The sequence below is a fragment of the Gasterosteus aculeatus genome, chromosome 8 (assembly GCF_964276395.1).
Source record: "Gasterosteus aculeatus chromosome 8, fGasAcu3.hap1.1, whole genome shotgun sequence".
Lineage (NCBI taxonomy): Eukaryota > Metazoa > Chordata > Actinopteri > Perciformes > Gasterosteidae > Gasterosteus > Gasterosteus aculeatus.
Genome location: NC_135695.1, coordinates 19,646,669 through 19,661,432, shown reverse-complemented (window position 1 = coordinate 19,661,432; position 14,764 = coordinate 19,646,669). Strand labels below are relative to the sequence as shown.

The window sequence follows — 14,764 nt, the reverse complement described above, 5'->3', positions numbered from 1 at the left end:
ACACATGATGTGACAGGATTGCGTAGATGGTTTAATCGCTCTTCAGATGGCGCTCCTTCCGTCTCGGGGGGGGGGACACCTGCAACAGATTAGTGATCCCAATGGCAGGGGATGAGTCCTCGCACCCTTCTCCAGCGTCTCCATCTCCACCACGCATGGATCTCACTGCATCACACACGCAACACGCAGCACGAAGATCGTGCACATCTTCGTGCTGCACGTCCTTCGTGCTTCGTGTGCACACACACACGCGATTGGCCAGTTGGACTCCCACTTCCGGGGGTTTAGTGATGGTGGTTCCGCGTGTCCTCGGCTGAGTATTTGCGCACCACGTTTGCTGAGGCGGCAGAAGTTCCACGTTGCAGACCATAAACAGTCACCTGTCCCGTGGCGACGGCGCCTCCACCATCGAGCACCGACGCCCAATTTACGGTCCATTTCTTTGTGCTGCTCCTTTGAGCACAAAGGGACAGCGGCCCACAAATCTCCGTCCGGCTTCGCCCATCGGTTGCTTTGAGCGCTGCAGAGAGAGCGGCCTTGATGGACACGCGCACACACGTGCACACACGTGCGTTGTGTCATGCGTGCCGGCCGGCTTGTGTGCGTCTCATGTGTGCGTGTGACATTCATCATTCGCTGGCTTGAGACCAACGGGCTGTGAATAAGTGGAAGTGGGAGACTGAACCATGAGGTGAGGTTAACTCACTGATGTGTTATCAGGAGACGGCTCTCCTTGAAGAAAGACGGCGGGTACCGAACGAAACTTCACGCACCAGAAGATGCAGTTAGAAACGCTGTTGGCGTAATTGGTCGCTCAGTTGAATGGATTTAATTCACTCTTTTTTAATGACATTTCAAAATGTTGTACGATTATTTGAGAGTTAAGGGAGAAGTTGATACCTGTGTGTGTGTGTGTGTGTGTAGTGGAAATGTGTATCCAGAGGTAGCAGCCGATTAGCTTAGCTTAGCATTAGGACCAGTCGCCACTAGTTGTTCGGCCACAGCTCAAAATCATTTTAACGTTCTTATGCAAATAAAAGACAATGTCCATGTCCATATATATATATATATATATATATATATATATATATATAATGTTGTATAAAACAGATTAGATGTAGCATGTAAATTAGTCCTCTTTCGAGGTACTTTCTATCCAGTCTTTGTGCTAAGCTAAGCTAACCTGATCACTGCAGTTTCCTGCTCTGTATTTAAATGATGGCGGTATCATCTTCCCATCGCTCAGTGAGAAAGTGAAGAGGCGTATTTCCTTTAAAGGCCTTCACGATGGAAAGTAGATTCAGATTTGGTTCATATAGTATATATAATATTTGTAGCAACTGTAGCATCGTAGTGAAGCAAATCCACTACAGTAATTTGTAATATGTGACTTATAGGCAACTTATATTAAAAATCAAATTTCATTGGCCTCCCCTTGTTAAAACGTGCCGTGGATCTGCGTCGTCGTGTCACTCGAATATGTTGAAGAGAATGTTAATCTCCCTGAACACGGAGCTTGTGTTTGACCGCTGAAAAGTTTTCCCCAAACATTGAGCTATGATAACAAAAGAGGGGAGAGATAGAGGGGGGAGGGGAGGGGAGGGGGGGGGGGGGGGGGGGGGGCGAGATGAAAACCTAATGAAAGGGAGCGTCGCCGTGAATGAAAACCGTGGGTGTGAGAGGCCCCGTGACCCCTGACCTCCCTCCCCCAGGTCCATTCAGAGAGGCACAATGGTCGACACCTGTGTCCTTTCAGCACCGGCGCTATTATCATTTACATCAGCCGGTGGGAGAGCGAGGCAGAGGCAGAGAGAGGCCAGGGGTGCTGTGCAGCACCAGCCTCATGCCCTCACCCCCCCCTCCCCTCCCTCCCCCCTCTGCCCGTCTCTCTTTCAGAGACCGCTGCCCTCCGATCTCTTCCTCTCTAATTATTTCCGATAACTCCAAACACGTCGGGGGAAGGAGAGCGTCCACAAAGAGGACCGACGGGCTGTTTTTACATCCTGCACCTAATTGTCTGACAGTTCTGCTCCTCTGAATCCCGGTTAACGAAAAAAGGGGGGTTGAGTCATGAGGGGGGGGGGGGGGGGGGGTTGCTGCTGATTATTTGTCTTGTGATAATTTTATTCTCTACTTGTATGTGCGCGGGCTTAGCGCCGCAGCACCGACCCTCACAGTTTCAGTTTAATGATGTTCGCAGGACGATCCTTTTGTCCTGCTCTGGTCATGTATCCCTCTGTTGCTGATCAGGCTGGGAGGGGGGAGGGGGGGGGGGGGTCACAGGGAGCATGGGTGGCAGGCTGGAGGGGGGGTTACATGAATTCTTTTTTTCATTGGGGGGCGAGAAAGCCCAATTAACAAGGGATAAGAAGTGAACCGTAAACACCCTCAACAAGGCCCGACAAACCTACAGGAACAAGAGCTCCCTCTCCCTCTCCCTCTCTCTCTCCCCCCCTCTCTGTGCTGACCACTCCCCCCCCCCCCCCCCCCCCCCCTGCTCACTCACTCTCTTCCACTTCCCCTCACAAAAGGAAGACTCAGAGCTTACAAAGTGCCAATTAACACTGAATGTTTGCCCCTCGCACCTCCCTCTCTGAACTGCTGACAGCTCTGGTGTTTGGGTTAATACCAAAGGCCTGCAAAGAATTATAATTCTCCTCCTTGCCCCACCCCCCTCGCCACCCCCCTCGCCATCCTTTTATTTTGTTTCCAATGGGGTGGTTTTACAGTTCAATGCACAGTCAAAGGGTGATATAAAATGACTTTCCAAAGAATTTCCTTTGGGGAGAAGAGGGGCTTGTGTTGGATTGGGGCATCCAGGAGGCGGGACCAGGGATGCAGGGGGAGGTGGGGGGGGGGGGAGGCAAAAAAAGATAAATGGAGACAGTATATTAAAGACATCAAAAACTATTTCCATTGTGTTTTTATTTTATTGCAAAAAAAATTAAATTCAGCCAAATCCCACCAAAACAGACGTTCGTATGAGTTCTCCCTCCATCAGCGCATTGTATGCAAACACCACCCCAGCCTACACACACAAGTGAACCCCCCCGCCCACACTTGCCCATTGGAGCCGTAGGGTCCCACTCGAGATGAAGATAGCAGCGTGGGCCATTCATCACCGGCCGGGCCGATGGCCGCGCCGGTCTTGTATTTCTCCCTCGTGAGCTCCAATAAATCATCCCTCTGAATAAAAGCGCGGCCAATGAGGAGAGGTGAGAGGGTTAAACTCTGGGAGAAGCACGGACCACTTGGCTCTTTAAGGGAGCTTCTGCTGGCACTCAATTCCCTGCAAACACGGCTCTGTTTCTACAATTTATGACCTTTTGGCACAAGGTTTCTCCCTTCTTTCTTTACTTTGGGCTGAAATTGGGTATTTAAAGTGAAGCAGCCAAACCTGAATTGGATCCTGCTAGATGACAATATAGACACACTAAATAACGTGTGTGTGTGAAAGGGAACCTGTGCCGACTTGGTGAGTACTACTAAACATGAGGAAAAAGGTTTGTTGTAGCTTCATCTCGGGTTTGCTGGATAACTTCGAGCTCCTTTGCATTAAATGCCACGCAAGACATTATTACCTCACGGGTTGTTGGAATTCATTTTATCGTTGCCCCCATTTGCCACAACTCATTTTAACAACTCGTTTTTCTTCTGTCTTCTACAGCAAATTTGACAAACTTTGAGTCTAAAGTTAACTTGTCCGGCTAAATTAAAAGTTTGATCCTTGTGGACATTGACAGCAAACTACATGTTGACTTTCTTTTGTTGCAGTGTAAAGTTTCGCATCGAGTAGCACGAGTACCCAGAAGCAGCCGTTGAGCAAAAACTAAATAGCTCAAATTTCTAACCCACTTCAATATTTTCCAGACGCTTCAAAAGCTTCAAGGTGGAATCCTCCCTGTTCGGGTGTCCTTTGTTGGGGGCCACAGAAGAGGGCGAGTGCCGGTGGTGTGGAACGGAGCCGGACATGTGACTCTGGCCTCTGCTTTGAATCCTGAATTCTGGGTTTTACTAAAGATAAGGGGAGTGCGTGGGGGATGGATGGGGGGGGGGGCGTGGGAGTGAAAGCGCAGTGTGTATTTCAACATTTCCAGACGAATCGTCGAGCTACAGTATATCATTTTTTATCGGAAGATTTATTCGCAAACAGGTGCTCCTCCTCCGGCTAAGCTGCCGGGCAGCTGAGGAGCACTCGGCCTCCTCTCCTGAACATCTGATTCACATGAGCCGCAGTTTGTGCTCGCCAAACAAACGGATCCATAGGTCAGCAATGTGACTGCGTCAAATGAGGGTCGTGAGAAAAGCCGAAAGGAGCACGTGCCTGGAATTAGATGGCTGTCAGAATTGGTTCCACTCTTTCTCCCCCAGAACGGACACATGTGAGAGGAGTCGCTCGCCTGAGTGCAATCACAGGTCTCTCTCCTTCTCTCCCTGGGAAACACGATTTACAACATTCCTCTCTTTCTCTCTCCCCCGCAATCTCGCGTTCCTTTATTTTGATCAAGTCCCGGCGAACTTCCAGCGATTTGGACCGCGATGAGAGTGTGCCGGTCCGGAGTCTGCGCCCGAGAGAGGCCCGAATAAGATCCCCGTGGAAACCCAGATCTGGATCGAGATCCGGGTCCTGCTCCACGCCGCACGGCCGCTCTTGTGACTCGCCCTCCGTCCGGGGTGTGTGATGGTGTGGAGGTAAGGGGTGAGCTGCAGGTCAGCCGGGGAAAAGCTCGCTTTAATGTCCGTCTCGGAGAATGAAGGACAGAGGGACGGGAGGGGGATGGTGGGACGTGAGGCAAGAGGGGAGAAGGAAGGCAGAGCAATGCATCCAACACCGGGTGGAAGGAGAGGTTTGAACATGGAGGTAGACGAAGGAAGACTGTCAGTCCGACACACACACACATCTATATACACATATGTCTAATTAAGTAAAGGGCTCACGAAACTTACATTGATAGAAGTCGACAGTTTAAATGGCCGCACAGAATTTGCACTATTAGAATATTAGAACCCGCAAACGATGGAGAATAATATGAACCCATTATGCATAAGAGTCGTCTAGGTTATCGCATGGGCTGATTTCTACCAGATTTTGGGTGACAAAAGTGATCGATGGGTGCCCGGTAATGGTGCATCGTGAGTTGCGGTGGGGCGCAGGGTGGAGGGGGGGGGGGGGGGGGGGGCGTCACCTCGCAGTGAGAGTAAAAGAGCCGGCGAATGGAAGTGATTACGTCTAATATTCTACATCTGGGAGCGATTGCCTCAGAAGACGAGTTTCAAAGAGGAGTATAGGGCGAAGGGAGAACACAAGAGAGGCGACGGTAATTTGCACAGGATTTACAAAATCTCCTGAATCTAACTCGGGGAATCTTGGTGCACATCTTGTTCTGGTCTCTCAAGACGATCACTCACGAAACGCACGCACACGTGCATAAACAAACCTCCCCGCGTTTATTCTACCGCTGCAGATGCATTCATGCCGGTAAGACCCTTTTGTTGCTCAAGCGTTTTTTTTTTTTTAGGCTCACACATCAATACTCAATAGATCTCACAGTCTGTCTGCGAGCAATCACGAACCACCCAAGAAATAGTTTCCAGAGTGTCAGAGTTGGGCCGGAGCCAGGTCAGAAGTGATCAAAGACCGCTGAGGAGAGCGAGAGAGACACAGAGAGAAGGTTATCTGGTCCCAATTACATTCAATCATTGAAAATTGGCAAAGTGCAAAGCGAGAGAGAGAGATCTTCATGATGAGAGCAGGAGGCCAGATGAGCCGAGGTGGTCCGCTGACATTTCTGACTTTGCAGAGATTACCGTTTTTTAGAGACGTGTCTTTGTGTCTCGGTGCGATCGGCTCTACGCGGTGAACGGATCGTCGAACGGGACACAGACTGCAGAGGAAATGAAAAAAAAAGGATCAGATCAAAGTAATTCAAACCTGACAAAGTAAAAACTAAAAGTATCAAGTGAAGTAAAACGTGGAATTAAAAAAAAGAGCATTAGGGTTGTTGATTTGATCCATGTTCTCACATGAATAAATTCATGCATCACACAAAATCCTAAATTATCTACAACCCCTAACTATTCATGTGTTTTTTTCCATCAGCAATAGCAGTACTTACTGCTACTCATCCATAACTTGACAATTTGGCAGTTGAAGGCCTCCCGCTGTCAACAGGCCGTATGACATCAAAGACTTCTTTTGGTACTTTTGTGCGGCTCATTGCATTCTGGTTATCAGTTGCCATATTTTGGGACACGGCTTATAGTTCTCATGCCTTCTCAACCACGAGCCCGCAGCAACAGCAAAACACAAATCTGCAGTGGAAAGATGATAAAAAATGTCAAGCGAAGCCGCTGCGCGTGAACTCGCAGCCAAAGCCGCGTGTCAGAACACGGGGAGGGAGGGTGGTTCGCGTTAGGCTACACCTATCGATGCAAGCGACTGTCACGATGGTAAAAATACAGCAGAGAAGGGTTTTTTTTATGTTAAGTCGAAACAGATTCCGTGAGAGCTGAAGGGTTAGAAAACCGTCTCCAGAAACACTACACCCGTGGGCAGGCTGGTTAGCCGCCGCGCTGACAGCGCCGGTAAGGACGCCAACTGGTGTTGTCGCAACTTTTAGTCTTTTCAAAGCATAACCACTTCTTCCATATCGTCACGTTGATGGGAACACGGGTGAACTTAATGCCAAACTGACTCCGTGAGTGCTAGCTAGAGTTAGCTAGAGTTAGCTAAAGTTAGCTAACTTTAGACTTTAGGAAGACAGCTTGCTAAAGTTAGCTGGCTGTCTTCGCAACGCGGTAAGGAAACAAAGAAAAGCATAATAATTATAAGATTCAATTCAATTATATTCAATTCATTTTATTTTGTATAGCCCAAAGTCGCAAATTACAAATTTGCCTCAGAGGGCTTTACAGTCTGTACACATACAACATCCCCTGTCCTGAAACCCACCATTGGCACAGGAAAAACTCCCAAAAAAAATGATAAAAGAGGGAAAAAAGGGAAGAAACCTTAGGGAGAACGTCAGAGGAGGATCCCATTCCCGGGATGGACAGACTACAATGGATGCCATGTGTACAGAATGATGATGATGATGATTTAGTATCCTTAGATTTAGTCATCCTTATATATTTTAATGAGGCAACAACGAGTGGGATCAGGCCTTTAAAACTATTAAGAACCCCGGATTTAAATAATTAACTGCTGATAAGGTTCGACAATGTAATGATGCGTGAAGACTACTTTAAAAGATGAAGCAGCTCAAACAAAAGGACCCTCTTTGCATACAAAGGGTTTGAACAGACCACATTCTCCCACCTAATGAATGCTGATGAAGTGAGAGGAGATAACCAAAACAGCCACGACAAAAGGGATTCCTGAAGGTTTCACTCGGATTCGTCAAGTGGTTCCTTCTCCCCTGCGATTGGTCGCCCACCAAAGAATGCCAAAAAAAAAAAAAAAAAAGAGTGACCCCTCCAGTGAGCATCCCCTCCCTCAGACCCCACCTCACCTCCCCCCTCTCGCCTCCATCTCTCCCCAGTTGCCTCACGGCTCGCCGTGACCCATCTTGCACCTCCCGAAGCCCACAACAGACGCTTGGTGTGTGAAGAAGGTCAGGAGTTCAGGCCCGGGCTGAGGCTCCGGCCCTCCCCCGGCGCGGAGGAGGGCCGGCCCCGCGGGTTTATAATTATCTGCCGTTGGCATTCAGCACAGGTTCAAGCACAGTGCAAGCGCTGGCACCAGCGTGGGGGGATGCGCTTGGCTACACACTTGGTGATTAGTTAGTCCCTAATTGTCAGTTCCTTGTTACCTTTCTCTCTCTTTCACCAGCCCCCCCCCCCCCACCACTACTCCCCCTTCCATCCCCCTGCGCCAGTTAGAACATCTTTACATAAAAACTCGCCGCTTGGTTTATTGTCCTAAAAACCCACTCGGCTGTGCTCCTTTTTCTGCTTCATTATTCTTTGGATCGCTCTCCCATGCGTTTATAATCCCCCTCAAAAAATACCGATAATAAAGACAAAAAGGTCTCTGGCATCCGGTTACCTTCTCACACATTCATACCTGCAGCAGCTCTGATCATCAGAAGTCTGCCGTCGAGCGACGAGGGCGGTCTGTCGGCGCTCAACCAAATGTTTCAGACGCCGGTAAATTCAAAGAGTTGAAATAGCCTCGACGCATTGTGGATGAACAGTGTGGATGAATAATGCATGCCCGTTTCATGTTCCACTGCTTTTTATTTGTCAGTGACTAATTCAAGGTTATCCAGCAGCATGGCTGCCGAGACCAGAGAGTCAAACTTTCCAAACCCTCACTGACGGCGGACGCCAGACGGACGCCGTGGAAGAGGAAAGACGAGAGAGACTGAAGTCGCGCAGCCTCCGATGGACGGTCCGAATGTGGGGACGCCGGGCGGCGCTAAACACGCAGTTGTGTTTTTAACCAAAACAAGCTCCTCTTTCTACTCCTCTTTGTGTTTTCCTCTCAAAACTACGTTTCATCTTGTGATTCCCTGCAGATCCCCCCCCCCCCCCGATCCCTTATTTGAGGAGCCACTGAGTCAAAGGTGAGTGTGTGCTTTCCATCAGGCGTTTGCTGTATTGGCGCTGACAGGCCGGTGTGATAGATGACATTGGATGAATCCATTCGTCAATGCCTTCAGAGATGTCTCCGCGCCATTAGTCACTCACACTGGAGATCTCTGCGAGAGTCCATCATTGCTGCTCCGAAAAACACATCTGCAGACCTTGAGACAGACCCTGAAATGGGCTGACAACTGAACCAATACTGTTGGGGGCTGTTTGGGTGGGGGCGAGTATGGGGGTAAGAGAGGAACAGCAGTCCGGCAGATGTGGGGCCTGGACGGCTGCCAAGCAGCGCCCCGTCATCCTGGAGCAGAGCCTTCATCTCAATATGAGGGGGGGAAAGAAAATGTGGAAAACAGCAGGGAGCAGGAGGAGGGAAAAGGGGGGAATATGGACGGATTTTGCACAAAGGATCCGTGAGTATTCCTCCATCTGAGGACATCCTGCAAAGCTCTTGGCCTCATTGCAACATGACTGCACACCCTCGGTCCAATCGGCAGTGCCGGCTGAATCCGCTGAGGAGAAAAAAAAACTAATTCATTGTGCAAACACTTGAATGCAGCACTCTGACTGGCCTATTATTCCTGGACATTTTAGTGGAAAGTAGAAACTAGTCCGGTGAGCCCCGCGTAAAAAAATCTATATTTACCGCGTGCACAGATGGTCGGGATAAAACACACACTTTGCCCCTCTTCCCCTCTGTTTTCCGTTGCGAGGAAGTCGTCGAGATTTCTTCTTCTTTTTTTTTTTTTTTTTGCCAATTTCCAAGAGCCGTGTGAGACGAGACGCGGACTTCTGACAGGTGTTTGTTTGAATATCAAACAGAGCCGTGCAGATGGCACGCAGATTGCATTCCAGACAGGGGCCAGAGGGGCGGGTAGGTCGGGGGGGGGGGGGGGGGTGGGGGATGGGGGGGCAGCCCATCTCTGCTCCTTGATGGTTCTCCAGGGAATCGGGTGTACAGACCTCTCGTCTCTGCATGACCGTCATCATCTTCATCGCCGCTGGAACGCACAGCAGACCATATTACATTTTTCCACAAGCTGCGCGCTGCAGCGGCGGCCTCGTTGTCGGGCCCGGGCAAACAAACAGCGTCTGATGTCGCCGTTTGTGTACTTGGCTGCGTGTGTGCGGCCGAATTGCGAACCACATCACTTCAGTGGAATGTGAATGTACTTAATTGTGTAACTTAATATGTTGGTTTAAATTGTTGCTGCCTGAACGAATTCACAGAGCTGGACTGACGCCCCGTTGCATTTTATTGAAGCGCTGTCGCCACATTCCCAGGTCCTTCCAATTTCTTCCCTGCGTATGAAGTTGACAGTTACTACCCGTGTTGAAAATAACGCCGATCGACAGCCGCTGTGTGTTTTAAGAGACATAACTGAGAAGGTATTATCCAAGAAGTTTACTCGACCCACTTAAAAAGATCACATTGTTCAGATTGACAGACGCCGCAGGGCATTCGTTTGTACGCGGCGTACACAGAGGAAGTGCAACGCGAATACTTTATACGTGGTTCTCACCGGGAGGAGACGTCGCAGATTCTCTGTGGCTCTCGTCTTATTTCGTGAATTTCCCACCTGCTCGGCTGGCGAACCGATTTGCAGGAGAAATAAAGTGAGTGGGAGGAAGGTATGAATAGCTGGCACGGTGCACCTCGGTGAGTCAACAGACAGTTGGCCACCGCCAGAGAAGGTGTGTGTGTGTGTGTGTGTGCGCGCGCGCTAATGCAGAGACTCGCAAGTCAGATTGTTTTTTTTTACTTCCTTTCAGAATTAGTTCATGAGGCGTTTTTTTATTTTTATGTCGAGTGCCGTCGCAACGCAGGCGCGTGGGAAGTGAGCGAGAAAAGGAGAAAAAAGGAGCCGGAGTGACGAAAGAGGCCCGGGAGAGGCTCGAAGAAGAGGCCAGAGGCTCCTGGAGAACATGGCCAACGTCAACGGGAGCGACGCGCGCAGCTCCGGCGCTCCTGCCCACGCGCACGTCACACCGCTTGGGTCTCATTGCATAACGGCTTGAATGTGGTTCTGTTACCTCTGCTCTGCTTTCTGTCCCGCAGCCGCATCCCTGTTCACCGTCATGCGTTTCCCTCCGCGCGCGCTCAAAAGGGCTCCAGAAGAGAAACCAGCAAATACAAATTCCCCCACGGCTCTGAAGCAATTCAAAACCATCTGCACAGTGAAGAACAAAAAAAAAAAAACCTCCACGCAACGTGTACCAGATGTGCTTTTAGGCCGCGCGGCCAAGTCTGCGCTCTCCTTCCCCTGAGGGGGGCAGGCCAGCAGCGTGCATAATGCCGCCGCTGTTTCATGCAACAGGTAGCCTCCATTTCTACGCTCTGCCCCCCCCCCCCCCCAGCGTGGTAGCAAGCGCTGGAGATCCCTCACTGCGAACGAGCCCTCAGAGGAGACCAAGAAGAGAGGTCCGTTCGTCCTGCAGCTCCATTGTGAGCGAGCCCGTGCTGCTTTCTACTGTAACAATGACTTGAACCCCCGCGCCCCCCACCAACCCAACCAGGTGTAAAGACACAAGGTTGTTTTCTTAACCCTGGTACAAGAAAAATAAAGAAAAAAGGGGAAAGGATCCGGGGCTGGATCGGACTAAAAACTAAAAAAGGCTGAAGGGGGAGGGGGGGGGCTGGCTGGAATGTTAGACTCCCATCTTTTCATGATTTAGGGGGGTGGGCTTAGTGAGTGTTTACAAGGAGGCTTCCCTCTTTAAGTCAGACAACTTCAATCAGGTTTACTGAGGGTCGCTGCTCCTATAAACACGAGGGCTTCTCGTTGTACTTTCACTCGGACGGAAACCACATGACACACGAAAGGGCAATAAAAACAGCCCACACGCTCATACTGGCCTGACGGAACGGGACCGCATGCCGCGCACGGATGGAAACGAGCGGCTCCTGCCACTCATCTGCCACGCGGAGGCCCTTTTGCTGGTATTATCAATCACTTTGGAGGAAGCCGATAATGGCGCGTTTCCACCGAGCGGTACGGGGCGGGTCTGTCAACCATGATTTGGCAGTACAGTACCCTTACTTGATAGGTGTGGTGTATTCCAGAAAGTAGCGATAGCGTCACTTGATCGGCGTGGTACATGACGGAAAGTAGATTGACGTCATTCGATGGCGCGAAAACTGGAAGCTAACCGCAACGGAACAACAACGGAGGACAGACAGCCGGTCCTGTTCTTGCTTCTCGATATGCGGCTGTTTGTCACAAGGAGACGACAATCTCTGTTTGAGCAACCAATCAACGTTCTGCAGTGAGTCTAGCTCCGCCCTTTAGTACCAAACAACTGTGCCAGGTTCCCCAACGGAAGGGTACCCAAAAAGGTGGTACGGTACGGTTCGGATTTTTGGTACCATTCTCAACTTTTGCAGTGGAGAGACAAATAAAAGGGTACCGACCCGACCCGTACCGTACCGCTCGGTGGAAACGCGCCATTAGAGAGCAGTTACCGAGCTCCAACCTGGTTAGTTTAGTCTACGAACATCTGCAAAAAAAAAAGAAGAAAAAAAAAAAAGGTTCAAGGTGAGGAAAAGCCCCTTTAACAAACACAAACTTTGAACAAAGGAGGGATGGAGGAATCCGTGCTGAAAGAATGTGGCTCCTCTTTCAACTGCTGGTGCGCTCGCGGCACCTCCTGTCAAGAGAAGAAAAATCCCAGGAAGAAACAAACTGAAGAAATGCAAAACAATCCCGAACCTCCTGCTGCCTGCCGATTGATTGATTGGGACTCGTTGCATTTCTCTTCCTTTCAAAGTGCTGAAGGCATTGAAAGAGGGGGCTTCCACCTCTGGGCTCATTCATGAGGACTCCCAACAGTTTTAAAGTTATTATTATTATTATTACCGTTTCACGACAACAACTCTGGCCACAGCAGATCCTCCTCATCCAAGTGTTTCCTTCCAGACGCGGAATTATGCGACTATTCTAATCTCGCTAATGAAATAAATCAAACAAGTAAACGATCGCGATGCTCCACCCAATCCACCCCTGTACTGTCTATGGGAGGGATGGTTCCTGCACAGAGGAGCACATGTTGCAGGACTATGAAGACGTTACTGCTGATGCAAACGGAACAGGAAAGGTTCACGGTGGATTTTATATTGAGAGGTTTTCAGAAGAGATGAAGCCATTAAAGCAGTCAAAGCCCACAATGGTCCTTTATCAAGCTTTTAGGAGCGTTTTCATGTTGACCGAACCCCTTTTTTTTTTCTTTTTTCGGCCGCACGTCTGCCATCTCATCAGCGAGGTAATCGGATTCAACCCCCCCAATCTGATTTCACCACGTGTCGTGTGTGAAGCCTGCTGCAATCACCAGGGCGAGTCTGTTTGACTGCACTGTAAACAGACACACAGCTGCTCCCCTGTTGCATTTATGACAATAAATACAGCTGCTGGAGGAATGTGTCCTTTGGTATCAACTGCTGTTGCCATGGTGAGAGACCCCCCCCCCCGACCACACAGCTCAAACATTAAGGACTCTTTAACGAAGATGGAATTTGTGATCGGGACAAAAACATACTTTTGCTTTTTTTAAAGCATAAAGAAAAGTACTTTCCATCACAGTCACACACAAAGCCGCTTGTTACCCCCCCACCCCCCTCTCGCCCCCCCCCTCCCTCCCTCGTTTTCCTCTCCTCAAGCTGCAAGTCTTTAGTCGGAGCTTTGCTTTGACAGGTGAAGAATCAACTGGAGGCATCGCTGTTGCCAACCATGTGGGACCCGGGAGGGAAGGCCCTCCACCCGCCTCCGCCTGCAGACGGGCCGCGGCCACTGTCCCGCCTACGAGCCCAAAAGCACGAGGGCGCCGCCATTTATTTACTGCCCGCGTCCTCGCTGTTGTCAACCCCGAATGATGGATGGCATCAACGCGAGCACCTGAGTCAAATACTGTGTGAGTGTGTTGTTACAGGGCGGGGGGGGGGGGGTGGGGTTGGGGGGGGGGGGACAACCGTCTTAAACTCGTGCATCCTGTTTTCTGATGAGCGGTCAGAGAGGAGCTGTCGACTTCCGCCGCAGACACGATTAAGCAATCACGTTGGTAATTACGATAATGTCGATTGAGCTTGTCAAGGATGAATAATTTCAGGGGAGACAGTAAAATACACCTAACAGGGCTTTTCTCAGCGGTAAACGCGGGGCTTTTAAAACTGTAATTAGCCCTTTAATGTCTAACACATGGCTTACAGGCCCTCCAAGGGCCCGGCTTCCTTTCTCCCAACCACTTTCCCCTTCTCTCTTCAGGACGCACTTTTCACTTTGCTGGAAATCTAACCGCACGAACGGCAATGGCGGTGTGGGGGGGGGGGGGGGCGGGGGGAGCGGAGGCGTAATTCGCCATTTGTGGGACAAATTGTTATTTTCCTGCGCTTAAAATAGACACACGGGACGCAAAGTAATATTCTACCTTCGGCTTTGATGCAAAACTACAAGACTTTTGAGCGTTTGAGGGTTCAGAGTCGTCCGTGCAGCTCAAAGATAAAGACTCTCCCACAACTGCCCCCTTGTGCCCCCACCCACCCACCCAAAGTGTTCCAGAATTCCCCCTTGAGAGACAGACACAGATAATTGGTCACAGATTTCTGTTGGCAGGACACAAAGGCACCTCCTATTCACCCCATGCGCAGCTGTCCATTTCCTTTTCTCCCATCCCTGACCCCAAGACCAGTTGTGTGGGTCCCCATCCCGCCCCCCCAACTCGACCCCCCCCCCCCCCCCCCGGCTGAGCCGGTCCTCGTCCCCAAAACACAGCCGCTTTTCACTGCCGCAATAAAGCCACGGAGACACATGCCTCTCGCGACCCGGACCCCCCCCCCCCCCCCCCCCCCCTTCGTAGCCTCCTCACGCCTCGGGGCCTCAGCGACATCCACGAGACCTTTTGAGTCTGTTATTAGTTCTCTTTGATAAGAGTTGTTCCACTCGTTAGCGCATTAATGCACCTGTCAAATGGCAAATAACTCAGCGCCGTGTTCATGTATTCATTCTATGATGGATTGTTCATCCGCGCAAATATTTAGCTGGATATTGAAAAAGAGTTTGCTTTGATAGAGAAAGAGTTGAGACTTCGTGCTGACAAGCAACCAAGAGACATTTTGATTTTCTTCACGCTAATATTAAGGCATTTTTTTTACGTCAATGAGGGTGATGAGGACTGTAACATTTTA

General features: G+C 50.1%; 1 long non-coding RNA gene across 1 annotated transcript; it reads right to left on the bottom strand.

The window, feature by feature from the left end:
• Nucleotides 1-8,218: 8,218 nt before the first annotated feature.
• Nucleotides 8,219-9,350, bottom strand: LOC144411485 (uncharacterized). The gene is made up of 2 exons (XR_013468665.1): nt 9,236-9,350; nt 8,219-9,101 (listed from the first exon to the last, which is right to left on the bottom strand). It is a non-coding gene; the product is annotated as an uncharacterized LOC144411485 (long non-coding RNA).
• Between the last annotated feature and the right edge of the window lie 5,414 nt (nt 9,351-14,764).